The sequence below is a fragment of the Borostomias antarcticus genome, assembly GCF_949987555.1.
Source record: "Borostomias antarcticus genome assembly, contig: scaffold_62, whole genome shotgun sequence".
NCBI lineage: Eukaryota > Metazoa > Chordata > Actinopteri > Stomiiformes > Stomiidae > Borostomias > Borostomias antarcticus.
Genome location: NW_028176112.1, coordinates 475,376 through 495,916, shown reverse-complemented (window position 1 = coordinate 495,916; position 20,541 = coordinate 475,376). Strand labels below are relative to the sequence as shown.

The 20,541-nt window shown below is 43.8% G+C and overlaps 1 protein-coding gene, 1 long non-coding RNA gene and 1 pseudogene across 3 annotated transcripts in view; 2 read left to right on the top strand and 1 right to left on the bottom strand.

Annotated features, from left to right (window-relative positions):
* LOC311328806 (roundabout homolog 2-like) overlaps positions 1-5,598 on the bottom strand; it is a 55,765-nt pseudogene extending 50,167 nt beyond the window's left edge. Inside the window, exon 1 of the transcript in view lies at positions 5,523-5,598. The product of the transcript in view is annotated as a roundabout homolog 2-like (transcript). The remainder of the gene's footprint in view (positions 1-5,522) is intronic.
* Positions 1-20,541, top strand: part of LOC311328820 (mitochondrial adenyl nucleotide antiporter SLC25A24-like) — a gene marked incomplete at both ends in the record, with an annotated part of 358,532 nt that overhangs the window by 112,127 nt on the left and 225,864 nt on the right. The window lies entirely within an intron of this gene.
* Positions 16,623-18,664, top strand: LOC311328796. Its single transcript, XR_014631243.1, has 3 exons — positions 16,623-16,758; positions 18,261-18,316; positions 18,470-18,664. It is a non-coding gene; the product is annotated as an uncharacterized lncRNA (long non-coding RNA).

Here is a 20,541-nt window from a genome sequence, read left to right as displayed (position 1 = left end):
AAGACATAATTTGAGAATAATCGTTCAAGATAGGGAGAAGTCCAGACTGATCTGCGGAGGCAGACTGAAAGTGAGCTTGCAAGATGAGGATGGTCTCATGAGGCTACACAAATCCATACCTACCTGTAGCAACCAATCTGAAGTGTAAAGAAGGAACCGCTTGTTTTAATAAAATTGCACGGCGGTCCTTGAAAACTGGTCTTTTCATGTCACACCACAGTAATTTCTATCTGACCTGATAGACGGTATGGTTATGCCTGCTGAGCAAGATACTGTACAGTATGTATGAGAGGGTTTTTTTTCAAAGAGGGTTAAGCAACCACAGGGGATTGAGCTTAACATCTGATTGGTAATGGGCAATCTCACTGCCAAAAAGGATTTCTGCACAGTGGACACAAAGGTTAGTGGGGAGTTTAAATGAGATTGAGATAGTGAGATAGAGATGACCAATGCATTAAGGAGGAGCCAGATCTAACCTTTCAGAATGAGAGAGAGAAATAGAGGTTTTCCCATATCCCTCTCTCTTGGGATCCATTACTACTCCCCTCTGCTCTACAGCAGAAAGCACTACTCGCTACTACAGGCTTCAGTTCAGCTTTTAGAGGTGGGGTGCAGTCTCTAACAATGTCAGTAAAAGGCTGTAATATGAATCATTGAAATGAAGAAAAAAACATGAATTCCATTTGAGTGAAAAAATCCACAAATTCCATTGAATTGAGGGATTGCCAACATAAAAGCAATATTCCTCATGAAAATCGTCCATTGCCAAAATTGTATGTTGGGTAGGAGGATTCAGAATCGTATGTTGGGTAGGAGGATTCAGAATCGTATGTTGGGTAGGAGTATTCAGAATTGTATGTTGGGTAGGAGTATTCAGAATCGTATGTTGGGTAGGAGTATTCATAATCGTATGTTGGGTAGGAGTATTCAGAATCGTATGTTGGGTAGGAGGATTCAGAATCGTATGTTGGGTAGGAGGATTCAGAATTGTATGTTGGGTAGGAGTATTCAGAATCGTATGTTGGGTAGGAGTATTCAGAATCGTATGTTGGGTAGGAGGATTCAGAATCGTATGTTGGGTAGGAGGATTCAGAATCGTATGTTGGGTAGGAGTATTCATAATCGTATGTTGGGTAGGAGTATTCAGAATTGTATGTTGGGTAGGAGTATTCAGAATCGTATGTTGGGTAGGAGTATTCATAATCGTATGTTGGGTAGGAGTATTCAGAATCGTATGTTGGGTAGGAGGATTCAGAATCGTATGTTGGGTAGGAGGATTCAGAATTGTATGTTGGGTAGGAGGATTCAGAATCGTATGTTGGGTAGGAGGATTCAGAATCGTATGTTGGGTAGGAGGATTCAGAATCGTATGTTGGGTAGGAGGATTCAGAATCGTATGTTGGGTAGGAGGATTCAGAATCGTATGTTGGGTAGGAGGATTCAGAATCGTATGTTGGGTAGGAGTATTCAGAATCGTATGTTGGGTAGGAGGATTCAGAATCGTATGTTGGGTAGGAGGATTCAGAATCGTATGTTGGGTAGGAGGATTCAGAATCGTATGTTGGGTAGGAGTATTCAGTAACCTACTGACATGATGCATGTTGCTACATGATAGTTAAATCTGAGGCAAACTAATCCAAGCTTTTAGGAGTAAGCAGAATTATGTTTTTCATAAACTCATTTGATCTACATCAGACCCAGTGACCAACATAGGCATGAACATGAGGTAGACACCCAAACAGCAATCCTAGCACTAAGACCCGCGGGTCACCCACCAGGCAGCTACAGTAAAACACTAATGCTGGATGTGGATGAGTGCTCATACAGTAATATCAGATATGCTGTAGAGCCTGCAATCAGCCATCGCTCACCCTTTCCTCTCTCTCTCTCTCTCTCTCTCTCTCTCTCTCTCTCCCTCTTTTTCTCTTTCTCTCTCTCTCTCTCTCTCTCTGAGACTGGTGATTTACACAATAGGTCTTCCACAATAATACCAAGCACAGCAGCAATTTGAAAATATTGCACATTTCATATTCATCTTAGACTATTCCCCTCTTAACTGCTGATTCCCAGCAGATAGAGGACACATTCCTGCTTTCATTCTTTCAAACTGGAAACCAATCCCATCTGAATGTTTTTATGACCTGTATCATCTCCTTTTGGTTCACAGCTGGGTCTTGATTTGCATATCTGTCTGAGTTCCTCCACAGGAAGTTAAATACAACAAAGGGGAAGAGTCTCTACATTCCCATAATGCAATTCTTGGGAATTAGTGAGGGCTAATGGGTACTTACTGTGCCATATCAGGAGCAATATGCCATACATCTTATGCCTCAGATACACTAGAAGACTTTCACAATCTTAACATATTATGAAATGACTGGGAGTATACACTAGACACTGCTGACTAGGACAGACTTGGCAGGATTGTGAATCGTGTATAAAATCGGGCATAATATCTTGTAGTGTATCCTCAGCTTTAGGCGTTTCGGACATACTAAACAAGAAAGGCACCTTTATCTGTGACAAGCATCAACTCGCCCCTGTGACCATGTCTCATTGAAGATCCTTTGATGCATAATCAGAGCCATATTTGATTAATGGCAGGAAGATTGCAGTGTGGCACTTTAGAGCACATTTCAAAGATGGAAACACAGCCATCCATGTTGTGCCGAAGAGATCGAGATGATAAGAATATCAGCTGTGTCAGCTGTGTCAAGCTAATAATCATGGCCAATGTGCTCTGGATCCCATGAAAAAAACAGAACGGCGGTCCTGCAAGCATTTCATGCTCTTGTGGTATTCTTTGCTGTGTCACTTGAAATATGACTGTATGGCATTAGGGTTCATAAACTATTTTATAAAACTAAACTATGGGGATTGCACTATGAGAGCACAAAAGCGTTACACTCTGATAGACAAGTTATTGAATTGGACCTAATTATAATTTCAGACACCCACCCACATGTTTGCTCATGGCTTCTCATTAATTTCTGCCTTATTTAACACAACAAGTTTGTTTCATAGGAGCTAAGGGGAATAACAAGCCATATCTTTACAGCCCCCATTCATTCAGTGTGTGTTTGACCCATGGCTTCTAGCAATGACATTATATAATGGGGGGACTTTCATTAATTAATACTCACAAATATTAAGCATGCGTCAGTCTCTCTCTCCTCAGGGGCAGAAGTGTACTCCTGTCATGCTAATATGGTGTGAAAACTACTAAAGCAGAGGGGGAACACCCTGCATTGCTTCCTAGCCTGTTGTTGTCCAACGTGAGCGTGGCCCTTAGGGAACAGCTTGGTTGGGAACAGCTTGGTTGGGAAGAGCAACATAACCCATGTTCCCATGTTTTTAAATATCTTCCTCAGCATACAACAGTAAGACAGACAACAGAGGGTACCTGTTGGGTAGATAGAGCAGTCAGAACCAGGCTGACAAACCTTCAAATGAGACAAACCTTGAAATGAGACACCAATGGTAAGGCCTTCTTATCTTTTGGGCAGATTGCCATCCACATAGACTTGTTCATGTATTTTTATTATCATAAATTATTTTCATGTACATAATAAATGAAGCCTTCGCCATTTTAGAATCAGAGAGAATGAGGAGAATCTGAGAGCTCCTGGAGCACTGTCAACTCAGGCACCACTCATCTCATGTTCTCTATTTGAGAACAACCGCAGCCTTTGTTTGGTGTCCTTGAGATTGTCTAATCTCCATGATGTCATTGCTGTAGCAGAATCAGGACATCATTCAGTGCATATGACTCAAGCCATGGCATAGACAGTCCAGGCTCTGCTCTGGTTTCATCATTCACAGTCCATTTCATTAAGTGGAGCTCTGAGAGGCTTTGCTAAACCCGGGGCCATGTTTTCACGGAGTAAAAGAGGGAGGAGAGTCTGAACACACATCTCGGTAGGCTTTTTCATTAATGGTAGCATTTAATGGGCTGTTTAGTGGTGGATTAGTAGGGTGTAACACCACACTCACTGAGGGCTCTGAATTCAGCTTAAGTTAATAGAAATGTCAAGGATTTGCCATGACTTCTTTTATAGGAACTACAATAGTACATTAATTCAGCCCTTAACTGAATTGGTCTGTCAATTAATTGCAGCGACATCGTTAAGACCAACCAATATGTTGAGGAAAGACAGCAAGCTCTGGCAAGTCTGTCTCGCTCAAAACCTGAGGCATGCAATTCCACCTTTCCCCTAGTTTAATCAAATTCAATTTGTTTTTCCAAACAATCAAACAGGGGTTTAGAATGACACGGACAATATATTCCCACAAACCCAGAAACAAGTTGGGAAGACTATGACGATGGACTCCAAAAAGCAATGAGAACATAGTCCTCTGATAGAAGCTGGACATCTACCAGCCAGGCAAAGTTCAAATGCTGTAAAAGCTTTCATCAAACAACATAAGCACTCTAGACTTGCACTAGACTACAGCAGCCCCTAATTTAGACTAATATATATGCAGTAGGTAAACTGTCACTGACAGTGTGTGTGTGTGTGTGTGTGTGTGTTTGTGTGCGTGTGTGTGTGTGTGTGTGTGTGTGTGAGTGTGTGTGTGTGTGTGTGTGTGTGTGTGTGTTTGTGTGGGTGTGTACAGTACATTATGTGTATGTGTTTGCATTTAATATGTGTATGTGTTTATGATTGTGGCATATATGATTGTGGCTTATGTGCGAGTGGGGGCAGGGGGATGTATAACTCTCTCTCTCTCTCTCCTGCACACACACACACACACACACACAATAACAATATTACATGAGTAGCAAATATTTCAATGTTTCATACACAAAGAAACCGATATGGAAATGTGAAGTTTTAAAATAAATTATACTTAACATGAACAAACATTACAAGATTTGATCCTGTTGTTTGTGTCAAGTGCAAGGACTGAACTGGGAAAGAAAGCCTTCAAAAAGACTTGAAACGAAGGGAATGGCCTCTGCCTGATTTTAAAGCTCTTATAAGTAAGTAAGTAAGTAAGTAAGGGAAGAATTTTTACAGCTCACTTATCTGGCCCCCGGGTGATTACTGTTTTTTTGCTTCCCTCTGGAATATGTAGAGAGTGGGTCGTATGCCCACCTCCCTTGTTCTCTGTAAAGCGCATTGTGTTGCCTCTGGGTATGAAATGCGCTATATAAATAAAGCTTTGATTGATTGATTGAAGTAACCATGATAAATTATTCGGTTGGAAGGCTTCTTGTCGATGTCTACAGATATTTTTATTGTACATGCTGATCATTTAAATACATTTCTTTTACATTTCCTTTTTTATTGTTGTTTGGTTTCTAACTTTTCATGCTGCCATCTTGGCCAGGTTGTAAAATAGATCATCTAAATGGGACTAACCTGGTAAAGGGTCAAATAAAAAAAATAGACCTACATAAAAATTAGACCCACTTTAATGGCAAAACGTCATAGGCATGGATCAAGCGTAAAAGTGAAGTTGGGTTGTGGTCTGAAAAGATTTAGTGTAGAATATGACAGTAGGCTATTTTACCTCACCTGAAGCAATAGAGATGATTGAGAGCACCAATAGCAGAACAACGCTATGCGTCTCCTTGGTTTCTTGATTTGTCATCTTCGTTATGCCAGGTCCACTTGTGTAAAAACAGAAGGCCAATACAATTCTACGTTATAGGTCAATTTTTAAATTCGCTCCGCAGAAGTTTATCAACTCGGACCCCATCTCGCCTGGAAGCTAAACGCAGCATCACTTCATGAACTACTTCGCCCCCGCACTGTAGCCTACGCACGAAAATGCATGTTTATAAAGTCATGGACAAAGCGATAGTTCAATAAGTATAACTTTTAAATTAAATAGTAGCCAACGCCGATGAAGGGCATTTGCATTTCAGCTCCAACAATTTTGTTTGCCGCTGATATGAGACCACCAGTCTAGGATTGTCCATGGATGCTGAACTATACAGCCTCCGCAACAAAACCCTTGGCAAAACGAGGATTTATTCTTAAAGAGACAGGAACAACATCTGTGCAGTGTGAGTTCAGGCTGACCGTGCCTGACCTGTCACGCTAACGCGACGCCCCCACCCCAACTGTGTTCATCTAATTGCAAGTGTGAGTTTCATCACACACTGGTTAGATGCAGCAATTGGCAATCATGAATTCAATTAACATACTAAATCCCCTGTCATTAATTTACTTAATTGATTGATGATATAAATGATATGGGTAGGCCTACAATTGAGGAAACCTACATGATCATGGACAATGTGTGATACAGGATGGAGGATGATGAAAATTATGTTCTTCTTCTTCTTCTTCTAATTCTTCTTCTTCTTCTCCTTCTCCTTCTCCTTCTCCTTCTTCTTCTTCTTTTTCTTCATCAGTGACAATGACAACCAGAGCCCTCTTGCTATGCTTCTAACAATTCGGAACAGACTGGCCATCCCTGTTAGTAGGGAAGTCCTCAGATAACGTCCCTGTTGTTTGGACGGACTGCACTTATATAACGCTTTTATCCAAAGCGCTTTACAGTGGGGTCTCGTTCAATGCAAGATGCCTGCTTGCTCATTGGGAGCAATTTGGGGTTCAGTGTCTTTGCCCAAGGACACGTCGACATGTGGACAGGAGGAGTCGGGATTGGAACAGCCGACCCTACGATCATTAGATGACCTGCTCTACGTCCTGAGCCACAGCCACCCCACGTTTCTCACCGTCTACTCAATACTAGGGTCTCTAAGTGTGTCATTCACATGGTGACACCATACAAGTGCAGTGTATTGTGGATATTTTGTAGTGTACTATATAATGAATGAAACATTGAGAATTCGAACACTACAAAAAAATGGCGGACGCACAATACAAGTGCAGTGTTTATTTATGTATGAACGTATGCGTTATGTTACGATGCCCACTTACAGGTTTGAGTGTGTTCTCAGGGTCCTCACTTTGGCTCCAGAAACTACACCTCCCATCATTCTCCCAGCAGGCTCTCCATACCCAGCAGCCCCCTGGGCCATGTCTGAGCATTCCCTTCAGGCGATGTCTTCAGTGTGAGCTGTAATTGGGACCCTCTCCTCTGGAGGTGACATCAGTGCAGTCATCAGTGAGGTGATGGAGACCAGATGGGGTCGTCATGGTGATGTTGAGACATTCCTGAACGGTCCGAGTTTCTCATCCCGTCCAACAGTTTCTTTGTATTTTCTCATCCTACCATGCTGCTCCCCAGTCTCCACAGATTCCATGCTGATTTATCAAGCAGGTGCTGTTAGGTTCACACCCACTCATCAGTTTGATTGATCTGCCCCCCTCCCCAGAGTCTCTGGAGCCTGGCTTCTCTCTGGTTGAGAGGGACACATTGCTCCCCAGGGATAGGCTTCATTTCTCCAGCTCCCCCCTCAGCCCAGCCCCAGCCTCCCTGTATCCCTGGCCCCTGCCCTCTCAACGCATTGTCTCCATGTCGTTCACTGGAAACCCAAGGTGATGGAGAGCAGCCGAGAATGGCCAGGCGCCTGTTCGCCATTGTCCTTCTGAATGCTGCTGGAAATTTGGCAAAAGAAGAGGGGTCCTGACGCCAGTCGCAGGGCACAACACAAAAGAGAGGCCTCAATGGCATTAACTCCCCAGCTCCAATCGAAGTGTAGGCATGACACATGGTCATGGTTGCATCTCATCATAAGTGTCGTCTTTGCACATGTCAAGTCTTATTCAGACAACGACATAACTGAACAGTGGTCTGGGGCGGCTGTGGCTCAGGAGGCAGAGCGGGTCGTCCAATGATCGTAGGGTCATTGGTTCAAATCCCGGCTCCTCCTGTCCACATGTCGAAGTGTCCTTGGGCAAGATACTGAATCCCACATTGCTCCCAATGAGCAGGTTAGCACCTTGCATTGCAGCTGTCGCCATTGGTGTGTGAATGTGTGTGTGAATGGGTGAATGAAAGGCCACTGTAAAGTGCTTTGAATAAAAGCGCTATATAAGTGCAGTCCATTTAAAATTTACCATGGTCATTGGTGGAGCCTTTCATCCACACATCTTAGATTAAACAGTCCTGTTCTCTCCACGCAACCCAGTGAACTCCTTTGAGTGATTTGAGTGACACTGATTGCGACTGAAAATCTATGATTGCAAATGTTGTACATAGTGTATGTTTACAGAACAAACTCAGACTCAAAACTGATAGCAAAGTGAGACTACATCACTAACCCTGCCCTCAAGTCTCCCTGCTCACCGGCTGGCCCAATGATCCCAAATGACTCACAAAACTAATCCCAAACACAAGACAAATTACAGACCCAAACAATCACATAAAACCAGTAGCTTCAACCCATGAGTTTCAGTCAACTAAAAACCAAACCCTGCACCTCACCCTGCTGACCAATACATGGTTCCCACTACACGCAGTAGGCTATGGTGCATCTGGACTCCTACTGTTTGTTCACTCCACCTGCCTATAAGTGAGCTCACCTCACATCTCTCCCCCACTCCACATAGAGAGGGTCCTTAGCTGTTGACCTTTGCTACCTGATCAGCAGGTCTCATTAGTCACTAGTGCAGACTCCCTTGTCTTGTGGCAGTCTCCATGTGTGAGGGACCTTCATTCAGCCTAGAGGACTCAGGCTTTATTTATAGACCTGGTGTCATTGCAGCAGAGGGCCAGCGGCAGGTCATTTACATCCAATACATGAGAGTGCTAAGGTAAGCAACTAATATCACAGGCAACATTTGGCTCCCAGCCCAGCTTTTCTCATTCCAGATCCTTTGACAGAGCAATATGTGGCAATATACACATCCTCTTGTCATGCCCTCGAAGCGCCACAGGCAATTTGTATGAGAGTTCTATTTCTATTGAGCGTTCTGCAGAGAGTGATGTGGTTTGTGGTTCTTAAGTCTCAGCTTTCATCAGTCTACCAGGCATACTACTGCTGACTCATAGGAGCCACAAACAGTTAATGAGGCTGTAAACGAGTCAAGGAGAACACTCCCTCACTCCAATCTATAAACACTGTTATCAAGCTGTTGTTGCTACTTCTAGAGTCTTTAACCAAGAAGCTGCCACAGGCTTAACTTAGAAAACAAATACCTGGCTGGATCCCAATCTGCAGATAGCTCAATACAACTCATAGTTACAGGACATAGTTGAAGGACTGATGAGGCTAAGTTTGTGCAAATGTATGCAAAAGCAACACATTTGGCCCAGATGAAGCCCAGGGCATGCTCTAAAGATTAAGCTAGAGCACCCGAGCCAGCAACTCCCGGGGTCACCATGGTGGCCAAATCCAATATGGCCACCGTCCGAAAAAGGTTTTGGCTATAACTATTAAACCAGATGAGCTACAAATGCAAACTTGGTGTCTATTTTATGGTTTTTGACCATTAAAACCACCTTGGAATGCTTATCTTTATGATTGGGTGTGTCTGGACCCCTAATTTACATATTTTCAAGATGTGTTCTGTTGTCTGGTAGTCTGTCCAACAGTCTGTTTGGCCAGTGTGTCCCCGTAGTTCCAGTACCTTCACCTGGGTGTGCCAGGGGTCGCCATGGATTAGAGTACACCATGAGCTACAACCGGGGCAAATTTGGTGCTTTCGCAGGAATTTGAACAAACATACAGTATAAAGCCCACCACTATCAGGATCAATTTCAAGTTTATTCTCATCTGGGATAGATGAGAGGGTAGAGTATTCTGACCAGAATAGAATAACACTCACAGGATGATCCTCATATGAGTGCTAAATCTAACTCAAAACCAGGTTGGCTGATCATTACTGGGGCTCTGTGCACCCTCTACTGGCCATCCAGGATATCCCTCATTCAATTGGAGCGGTAGGCCTACAGTACCACCCCATCGGTGTTGGCCACGGTGTTTCATACAGAGGTGCTCCAAGAGATGGCGGAGGAGCACCTGAAAGGTAGAGTTGAACCGCTACGGGCAAAAACAAGCCAGAATACTACTGAAAGGCCACAAATGTCATTGTATGAGAAATTGTGAAATTAAGGGGATGAGTGCACCTGATCCACTACCAATGGGTAAAACAATATCAAGTAATGTCATTATACTGTATGAAAAGAGTGTTGACCCACTCTTTTCCATCAGGACATCCTTTAATTCTCCTGCAGAGAGGATCCTTAATTTTGGAAAATGTCTTGAAATCTGCAATGATTGTTGCTCCCATGTTGCTTTTGAAAACCTCAAGAAATACCATGTAAAAATTAAAAACTACCAAAAGTAAACCCATTATCCACTGTGGATCAAAAATAACTAGGCTTATTAATCTATAGGGCCTACATATCGAAAACCTTCATCCAGCACCATGTCAACATCATCTTGGCTCATGATCAACTCATTCATGACTGTAATGTAAAGCAATAATACTCTGAGTGAAACACTTGATGTAAGTACTCTAGTCAACCACTAGAGGGTGCAGCAACATAGTGTACATAAGTCACAGGTAAATAGAGTTTACAAGTTGTATGATGTGAATGCCATAAGGAATATTTAGTGGCCTTGTTGAGGAGACTCCATTGACACCACTGCATAACATGAACAAACTGAAAAAGACATGACACTAAACCTGCGAAGGATGCAGGTAAGGAGCCTGATAACTGTTGCACTTTTTTTTTTTTATATATTGTATTTTACTTGATTCCTGCATTTTTGCCTCCGCGCTGTACCGCCGGGGCGCAGGATATATTTTCACTTGGGTGTTATTATACTTGGATCATTTCACATCCTACCGGAGTGCCTAAGAAGGGCCGAAACAACGGAGGTCTTCAAGCGAGATCTCAAGACGTACCTTTTCGACCTAGCCTACAATCACTAGCCAGGATCTTGAGACACAGAAAGGCAGCCTCAAACCTACCTGTGAATCCTCTGTATACATTGGTGTTTATCCTGCTATGCACTGTATGTATATCAAGTAGTGTACACGTACAGAAGCTGGTTACCCTGAAACAGGCTTGTTCTGTTCTGACAGCTGTGTTGCTTCAATGGCTCAGTGTGTTACTAAGCGTTTTCTGCCTCCCCTAGTGCCTCTCTCTCTCCCTCCTACCTTCTAACCAGGTCCAGTGGATGCCCCACTGTCGCCCGCAGACCACCCTGAGTCCGATAGATACCCCCGTGTCAGCTGTGGATGTCGTAGTATTTAGTTAACACACACAACACGTACACACAGACAAACATCAGTCCACATCCGGCTTAGGCCTGGACCTGATGCTCTTAGCCTTTCTTGCTCTGAAAATTTTATTTAATGTAATTTATTGCTCTATAAATGTTCTTAGCTGTTAGACAAATATATTCCAGGAGCTTGCTCCAGGTTGCCTGTTTTAATATCTGTGTTGCTTTTATGGCTCTGTGTGCTACTAACCCTGTTCTGCCTTCCCTCTCCCTAGTGCCTCTCTCTCTCCATCCATCCAGTGGATGCCCCACTGTCACCAGCAGACCTCCTGGAGTCCGATAGATACCCCTGTGTCTGCTGTGGATGTCGTAGCATTTAGTTAACACACACAACACGTACACACAGACATACACCAGCCCACTTCCGGCTTTAGGCCTGGGCCATAGCAAACACACACCAGTATTTGCCATGTCTCTCCTATGATGCTTGTTTAGCCTCTCTTACTCTGAAATGTAATTTAATGTAATGTATTGCTTTATAAATGTTCTTAGCCGGTAGACAAATATACTCCTGGAGCTTGCTCCATCGCCTTGTTGAGAGGGGTCAGGGGAGAATTTTTACAGCTCACTTATCTGGCCCCCGGGTGATTACTGTTTTTTTGCTTCCCTCTAGAATATGTAGAGGTGGGTCGTATGCCCTCCTTCCTTGTTCTCTATAAAGCGCATTGTGTTGCCTCTGGGTATGAAATGTGCTATACAAATAAAGCTTTGATTGATTGATTGATTGATGGAAGGTGGGGTTGTTGTTTTTTTACAACGCTGGCTTTACGTTATAATGAGGAGTCAAATCGGCTTTAGACATCAATTTAGATATCTTCTTCATTTAGTTGTTGTTTAAGCAACCAATATTAGGTGGTTGAATCTAGGTGAATGGCCAACCGGGCCGTGTTTGGGCGGCTCGTAATTCACTGGGGAGAGGTAAAAATGACTGGAGGTGAATGGGTGGCTGGCTCTGTGGCGCCCCCCTGGGATCACAGCCAGCCGGGGGCAGTGCAGTGCACTCCGGACTCTCCCTCCGTTCACCCCAGTACAAACCCTATGGGGTTAGATCTGTTTATTCTAGCCTGAACATCAAACGCAGTCACTATATAATAAACTATATGTATATATATTTATATATATATATATATATATATATATATATATATATATATATATATATATATATGCGCACACACACGCACACATGCACACTCAGTTGTTCAGTAGATGTCTATTAGAAGAAGATAGAAGACTGATCAAAGACAGTTCTCTCTCGTCCACTTCTCTGAACAGTCTACACTGTTTTATATTCAGATGTTATTTACATATTACATTGGACATATGTTTCAGCTTGTAGAGCGTTCTGTCTTTCACATTCAAAGAGGGCAACTATGTTGAGTGTCTTCCATGTATTTACTCACCACTGAAGATGCTAGCATGGAGGGGAGATGCGTTCACTGAGTCGGATGGCTCAGCTGTTGAGTTGAAGAGTATATCTTTGTAGTCGCCAGCATCTATGCTCTTAGGGTCAGAATAGATGTTCACCTGGAAAAGGGTCCTGATCAGGTACAACAGCATTGTGCCTCTAAAAGGAACAAGGTTCCAGTCACGTTCGCTCTGATGTCTTGAAGTGGTGCCGTGGTTAAGCATGAAGGCCTCCTCTTTATCTCCTGAGACACGACTGAACAGACTTGAGTCGTATTCAAGTGACACAAGTAGAGAGCAATTCAGAGAGCAATCCCATCCTTCTTTCTTTCTCTACATGTCTTAATTCCTCTGGTTTGTCTCATTCTCTCTCTCTCTCTCTCTCTCTCTCTATGCTGCTTCTATTTTTCTCATTCTCATTTGCTCCACCTCTTCCCTCTTCTAGGTCATTCTGGAGCCTGTGGAGGGGACAGCACATTTCCCCAGGGGGCAAGAATGCCCAGAGGAACAGGTCATGTCAGGATTTAAAATATACTCTTATCATTACTGGCCCATATGCTTAAAGGGGTAGTGTGCTATGTTGGACATTTAGCTCTATTTGTGGTCTGTCTACCATGAACCTGAAACATGAACATGATACAGCAAACACAGGGTGTAATTTTATCAGTTTCAGTATGCTTTCCTGTGAAATGTATTGCAATCCAAATATTTTTAGGTGTTTGTCATGACTTGCACATAGTCCTCTGTGGGAACAGTGAAAATAAGCACCAGGGGAATGCTTATGTCCCAGCCATGCTGAAAATGTAAAAACATTTGGATTGTGATACATTTCACAGGAGATCATGTTCATGTTTCAGGTTTATGGTAGACAGACCACAAATAGGGCTAAATGTCTAAAATAGCACACTACCCCTTTAATATAGTATGCCTAAATTAATTGTAATGCAAACTGCACACCAGAAAATTCACAATTTAGCAGTAATGCTACTTAATTCTACACTGCAAAGGTTGGTTTATACGCCTTCGGGCTATATGGGTTGCACCGATATCATTAACATGCTATTGTGGGCCGACATGTCAGGCGATGGACTATAAAACTACCTGAACAGTATACGTGTGGCTAGGAGGAGGGATTGTTGGCTTGGGTCTCCCATCAACTCCATGTTCATAGGCCAGCTGGCCATGTGTGGAGGTCTATTACTGGAGCAGCATAAAGAAAGAGAGATCTACAGCTAGATGGATGAGGCTGTGATCACAGACTGAATTATGGTATCTGTCCCCCTCTCTTTGTTGCCATGATGAGGTGGGCATTTACAGCTGAGGAAGGAACAAGTACTCTGTTATATTCCTTTGTGTTGTTTCTTTCAAGCCAAGAGGGACAATTAAAAGACAGCTCAATGAGGAATGCCCCTTGGCTATTCCTTATTGATTTAAGATTAGATTTAGGGTTGCCATCCAAACAAGCCTATAAAAGTCAACAGTGCGTTGGTCTCTGTTGCATGTATATGATCACTTGTGCTGTTCAAAAAAAATCTAAAGCAGAGGTCAAACAAGGAGATGATGCGTGCTGCAAGTTTAGGGGATATCCACATGTTGTTTACATTAGAGAGAAGTCTCCTCAGGTTCATTGCATACAAAAATGATCTATTCATCCAACAAAGCAAAATTTTCATGATTCTCCACTAATACCAGAATAATGGTGAGTGGAGGAGAAACTTAATAGTGTATACCATTTGGAACAATGTTGTGGAATGGATGGATATATAACATATTAAGTCAAGTAACAAAACAGCAAATGCAATCACGTGCAATCAAATGCACAGAAAGAAAATATAGTTTAAACAGATTAGATTATAAAACAAAATTGTCTGGTAAAAAGAAGAGACATGCTTTCATCCCTTTACACTGTTCACTGCAATAATCGTGCATATTGTAGGTAAATCAATGCTTGATACAATATATTGACCGCTAGATGGCACAAAGCAATCATAAATTGTATAAAACCAATTGCAAAACAAGTTGGTAGATTTTAAACAGGATTTTTGATTGGTGTAGGCTAAATATCCATTCATAACTTTCCCATTTATTTATTAAGCCACTGTGAGCTTGTTTAAAATGGGAACAATGTGTTATTAAGGCCAGCAAGGCCAGACTTGCTATCAAGGAGTGGGCGGTCAAGGCCAAGCCACATTTCCACCTGGCATGGCATTGAGATAAGGGCTTCTTGCAAAGACCTTCAGAAAGTCAGTGGATGTCCAAAATGAAAAGAATCCAAACTATTTAGGGATATCATAGAATTGAGAGAAAAGGTTGCATACTCCAATGCAATAATATTTATTTGCCAATGTGTCAGCAGCAAACTGCCTTCGTCAGGGCTAATCTCTCAATTCTACATTATTATGCCCTTTGATTCAGCACCACGACAACCAAGGTGTGCGTTTTCTCTTCTTGGCCTACATGACATTCATTCATTATTTCCAAGTACTGTAGCAAATAAACTGAGCTACATATGGATTTTACAGATCCACAAAATTTAGCAGCCTACTTTATAGATAATGAACAGTGCTGACATGCTGATGTAGCCTACTTGATGAGAGTGAATGAATGAATTGATTAATTAATGACCACCCCAGTTACAGACACAAACACATGATGACCATGACCCAACTCTACAGCACTAAAATATCTAGGGGCTAAGGCTGGGAAAGTGTCCACTGTGCAGTTTGAGATTACTGCCACTCTCCATACCCAACATCAGCAATCAATCATTCACATGCACCATCAGCATCACGCTCACTAGATTATGTTAGTATGAGAGAGTGGGGGGAGTCTGAGATGTGTTTATGCATTTAGGGGATCTTTGTCTGAGCCTGCATCGCAGAACCAATCCAAAATCTTTAGGATCCCGAGACGATTGGTAGGTTGGAGATCTTTGATTGTCTGGAATCGCAAGACTCTGTTCCCATGTCTCAGCTGGACCCCTCTCTGTCTGTTGAAAGGAGTGAAATGGAGAAGAAAGAAGAGAGATTCATTAATGAAACATTACTCACACTATGGCTTAGACAACATTTTGAACTGAATATCTTTAGAGCTACAGTAAGTCTCCCAAACTGGCTGACCATGTTTTTAAATGGGAGATGCACAACCCAAAATATTAACCCATGAAAGATGAAGAGGGCTGTCAGTCAATTATTAAGTGTCTCTGCCTAACCTGGTATACACACCTGCTATATGACGATGTATTGGGGATGAGGTTTATGGCAATCATGGCTGTTGTGTCTAAACTCAACTAAAGTCAAGGTGGGGCAGATCAGTCAGAAAAATGCTGAATTGTATATCATGTAATAAATTTATTAGTACCCACTACTCAAACAACATAGGGGCCACTGCTAAATATTTCACTTGACAAGCCATTTATGAGTTGAGCCAGCGGGACATCAGACTTACATTACAACTTAAAAGCCTAGCTCCTGTCCTCTCTTACAACTTTCTACTAATGCGTAGGCCTATCTTGGGGAGTTTTACATCGCAAGTGTTCTTTGTTCACAGACTTTTAAAGTGGAGTTCATAATATTTCAGGTAATGAGTATTAATTGAGTAAGCACACTTAATATTATGACCTTCATGAAATACATCATGGGATGTTACTCTAAGGCTGAAATAATGTGGATATACTGTCACTTTATCCACTTCAGATGATTCCATAAAGTTGTCTTCATTAGTATTCATGCATATAAAGACATTGCATCCAACTTTTCGTGTCAATGTAGCCTGTTTGTATTGTGGATCCTATACGAAAGCAATGAAATAAGTCTTTTGGGGGCTCACACGCTTGCGTTTGATGCGTCAACTTTGACGGATGCCATTCACTTTCAATGGCTGCAGCCGAATGGCATTCTGGTTCCGTTGTTGTCCCGGTGCGTTGCGTTGCCTGCGTTGCTAGCGTCGAAAGTTAAAACATTTTCAACTTTCAGATGCGTTGCCGGAGCTTCCGACCAATCAGATGTCTTGACGGAGAAAGACGTCATCGCAAGGCGGGATTTTCACATTTTTCGATACCAAGATGGAGGACAAACTAATAATCGCCGTATGCAATCACCCGGCCATATATGACCAATCTCTGTTCGTTTACCGGGACAAAAATCTGAAGGAGAAGGCCTGGAGAGAGGTCGCAGAGGCTGTTGGTGAATCTGGTATGTATTTGTCTCGTCGGGAGTTTATTTAGTAGGCTACTAACATTGCAGTGATAGTAGCTAACAGCTCGCTAGCCATGCTAGCTATGTCCCATTTTGCTCGCTAGCATTCAATAACTTGCATTAATACGAAAAGTAGCCTGGCTCACCATATATATCAAGAACATAGCCATAAATGTTATGTAGTTACAGTTTTATTACCATCTTCTTTTGTACTGTTATTCTTAGGCACTGCTTATTTGTATGGTTACTGTATGCTGGAGCAACCTTGTGAAATAATTTCCTTTGGGAATAAAGTACTTTACTATTTATCTATCTATCTCGCTCACACACATTTTGCATTTCAATAGAGGAAGTGTGCAAGGCAAGGTGGAGGAGCCTGAGGGACAAATTCAAAAAAGAGCTCAATGCAGAGAAGGAAGGAAAAAGGAGTGGGGCAGGAGCAGTGCAGACCCCGCAGTGGAGCTACATGGCAGTCTTGCGGTTTCTGACCCCTTTTGTTGCTGACCGCAAGACCACCAGCAACATCCCCAGGCGCACTGCTCCCTGCCCCGCTCCTAGGCCCACCACCCCAGCCCCCCCTGCTCTTCACCCCCCAACCCCAGCCCCCCCTGCTCTTCACCCCCCCACCCCAGCCCCCCCTCATCTTCAGCCCCCCACCCCAGCCCCCCCTCATCTTCACCCCCCCACCCCAGCCCCCCCTCATCTTCACCCCCCCACCCCAGCCCCCCCTCATCTTCAGCCCCCCACCCCAGCCCCCCCTCATCTTCAGCCCCCCACCCCAGGCCCCCCTCATCTTCAGCCCCCCACCCCAGCCCCCCCTCATCTTCACCCCCCCACCCCAGCCCCCCCTCATCTTCAGACCCCCACCCCAGGCCCCCCTCATCTTCAGCCCCCCACCCCAGGCCCCCCTCATCTTCACCCCCCCACCCCAGCCCCCCCTCATCTTCAGACCCCCACCCCAGCCCCCCCTCATCTTCAGCCCCCCACCCCAGGCCCCCCTCATCTTCAGACCCCCACCCCAGGCCCCCCTCATCTTCAGCCCCCCACCCCAGCCCCCCCTCATCTTCACCCCCCCACCCCAGCCCCCCCTCATCTTCAGACCCCCACCCCAGCCCCCCCTCATCTTCAGCCCCCCACCCCAGGCCCTAGTAACATGCAGGTGGAGGAAGAGCCAGAGAGGGATTTTTCACAGCGGCCAGAGGAGGTAGAGAGCCAGATCAGCCACATGACAGACTAGTAATGAAACCAGTCTTTTCAAGGAGGAGCTAGTACCTTATGTTACAATATGCTTTTGAGAATGTTTACTAATATTGCATGTCCCGCCAATAAAGCTGGTTGAATTGAATTGAGTAATTATTAGACTATCCATTATAGTAAAAGACTAAAGATAAACGTTTGGACAGGATAGTGCAGGCTTTGGACAACTGTCTTGACCCATAAAGTTTAAGGGACACATTTAGACTCAATACACAGCTCCTTAATAGTTATTATTATTTCAGCATGCAGGTCGACCAAGCCAGATGGAGGAGGGGAGAAGCGAGGCCCATGACTCCAGGTAGATGTTCTCATTAAGTTATTACTTGGATGTCTTGCTACATGTCTGTACCCGTTTGTATTATGCATTGCATGTCTGTTTATGTACTATAAATGTATACATTATATCCTCTATGCTCAAGACAAATTTAGTAACAATCTTCATTCTTGACAGATGTCGGAAGAGGGCAAAGGACAGCCTCTCTCCATTTGAAAAAATACTCATGGAGACCCTCCAGCAGGCCAAACGGGTGCCAGCAGCACCTCCACCACCACCTCCACCACCACAACCGGATGTGGATGAGGATGACCTTTTCTTGAGGAGCCTTTTGCCAGCCATTAAAAGAATCCCAGCTGCGAAGAGGGCGAGGCTGAGATTCAAAATCCACCAGCTAGTGTTTGAGGCTGAAGAGGCTGAAAATTAAACACTAGCTGGTGGATTTAGAATCTCAGACCTGTGTGTATGTGTGTGTGCGAGTTATTTTTTATTTTTTTTTATCATTTGAGTTGGGTTGCTTTTTATTGAATTATTTCTATATTATTTTTATTTTATTAAATAATTTTATATTTCAATATAATTTATCATTTAAATGTAAATAAAGGTTTCTAAAATTAACTCATGGTCTAACTGTGCCTTAATTGTATGTAGTATTAAAAGGTTTGTCCAACAATTCAAGATACCAAACACTTGTCTATTAATAGGTAACTGGAATGTACAGTCATTGTTATTAGTGCTTCTGTGAAAACCTGCAGAAAACAGCTAAAAGGGAAAAGTGTAAGATTAAAACACATTAAACAGGAATGTTATGTTAGTGATGGTGCTTTTTTTAAATGACATTTGGAAGATGCATGCTTTTTCTAAGAGAAACACCTTGTATATACAGAATCTGCTTTGTTACTGTAGGGATTTCAATGACAATGTTTACACAACCATAAAACGACAACCACAATATTACGTTGTATTAACTTTATTCGTCAAGTTGCACCAGAGCCCCGTCTGCCAGAACATTATGTCCTGTTGCCACCTCCTACGGCGTGGACGTGGGGTTGGATTTTAGGAGGCAAGGTAGCTCTTAAAAGAGCTTTTGTGTGGCTCTGACAAGAGCCTTTGGTGTGTGCACGCTACACGACGTTCCACTGCCACGGTACCGCACCCTCCTGGTTCATGTAGGAGCAGTAGGTCTCCCTCACCTGGATGGCCCTACGTGAGGCGTTGTTGGAGCCCATCCTCGGCGCATCATGCAGACAACCCTCGGTGGTGCTGGACTCAGCTGCAGGTCCATGTGTGGCTGGCATCGTCTCTAGTGCCTTCATCCGGAGGAAGTTGTGGAGCACACATGTAGCCTTCACACACTCCCCAGCTACCTCTGGACTGGTGCCGATGACACGGTGGTACATCCTCCACCGAGAGGAGAGCTGACCAAAGGCACACTCAACTACCAACCTGGCCCGGCTCAGTCGGTAGTTGAACACCCTCCTCTCAGGTGTCAGATGGTGTCCAGGGAATGGACGCAGCAGGTGAGGTCCGAGGGGAAAGGCCTCATCCCCTACAAACACGTAGGGGAGTGGGCCTCGCTGCTCTGCTCCTGGGATGGAGGTGTCAGGTAGTATGGCCAGGGTTCCATCTCTGAGGGCCTCTCCGAACGCCGAGTTCCGCAGGCTCCCGCTGTCACTGGTCCTGCCGTAGCCCCCAACATCCACGACCCTGAACAGGTAGTTGGCATCTACCACAGCCAGGAGTACAAGGGAGAAGGTGGACTTATAATTGTGGTACAGTGACCCGGAGTTGCCTGGAGCTTTCAGGACCACATGCTTCCCGTCGATGGCCCCGATGCAGTTGGGAAAGTTCCAACGCTCCTGGAACTGCACAGCGATGGCCCTCCAGTCGTCCATCTTGAGAACTGGCATGGTCTCCTCCACCAGGGCAGTCCAGATGGCACTCGCAACCTCCCTGACGATGCCACACACAGTGGAATGACCAAGCCGGTAGCTGAAGGCAATGGTCTTGAAGGAGTCACCGGTGGCCAGATACCTAAAGAAAATATACAAATATACAGTTAAAAAAAGTGCAAAGTGATTAACTGTATAACCTGTACTATTTGTAGTGGCAGTGGCCTATCATAAGATTAGGTTACTGCATTTTACTGAAACTCTTAAGCAAACATACAAGCTGTAGATAAATTATCCATTTGCAACATTAGATGAGACTGGTATTTTATTAGGCCTACACACACACACACACCTCTA